Below are 1,217 nucleotides of genomic sequence, written 5' to 3' on the forward strand. Positions count from 1 at the left end.
CCCCCTTATACGTCTCCTCTCAAGGGAGAATAGATTCAGTTCAGCTAATCTCTCCTTATAGCTGAGCTCCTCTATTCCTTTTATTAGTTTAGTTCATTTTTAATAAAAACAAACAAATACTGCCATTAAAAAAGGTGCTTTCTTAGCATCAGAATAATACTGCTTGGTCACATCTATTAAAATGTCAAGGCATGCAACTGCAAATGTGATGATTTCATGAGGCTTTCCCCGTTTAATAGTCAATGGACGTCTTCTGGCTCCATGGCAGACCATTGGTATCATAAAGTAGCATTCAGCTGCAGTGGATATGGAGGACACAATTTACAGTGGTTAAGTCTGAAAGCACTATCAAGTTTCACTTAAAGTGTTGTCACTGATTACTGGGTGCGTCTTCCAAGGACCTATACTATAGGGTGATTTACTAAAGGAATTCGAGCTGTTATCCCTTTTCTATGAATATTTTGCTTAGGTTAGTACATGAGATGAAGCTCAGCTGACTGTAACTATCCAATTATCTGATGGAAATCTCCTACTTTGTTTTCTGTGTGGAAGCAGCAGGCTCTAGGCAACATGCTCCCTGTTGGATCAAAACTAAAGCTCTACTATCACCAAAGCTCATAGTAGATGTGATTTAATAAAGTTTTCCAAGACTAAAAGAGAAAGATTACCATGGGAGAACCTAGGCGATTCAGCAAACTTGGAATGGATGGGGTCAAGGAATTTTTTAAGAAATCAATTTCATGAATGCTGGATCACCCAAGTCCTCCATATCACAGCCGTATGAGCTTCTTTGACAACCCTTTACCAAACTGAAAACGTAACATGCAGTTTTCACCCATTCCCCACCTTATGTGTGGCTATATCAGCCTCCACTTTTCTGATAAGCCATACAGAATATTATGGAGATTGTCCATGGGAATTTGCCCCCATTGGTGAGGTCAGGTGCTGATGTTGGATGAGAAGACTTGGATCACCATTCCAATTCACCCCACAGGTAGTCAATAGGTTAAGGATAGGTTTCTGCGGGATACTTGAGTTCCTCCAAGTCAAACTGGTGACCCGTGTCTTCATGGAGCTGTCTTTGTACCCCAAGGCACAGTCATGATGGAACAGGAAAAGGGTCTTTTTTTTTTTTTTTTAATTTATTTTTATTAGCAACCAATAAAAACAGGCAGTTACAGAACTCAAAGCGGGAAATATATATGACAACATCAAAC

Source organism: Pyxicephalus adspersus, chromosome 7, assembly GCF_032062135.1.
Source record: "Pyxicephalus adspersus chromosome 7, UCB_Pads_2.0, whole genome shotgun sequence".
NCBI classification, from domain to species: Eukaryota; Metazoa; Chordata; class Amphibia; order Anura; family Pyxicephalidae; genus Pyxicephalus; species Pyxicephalus adspersus.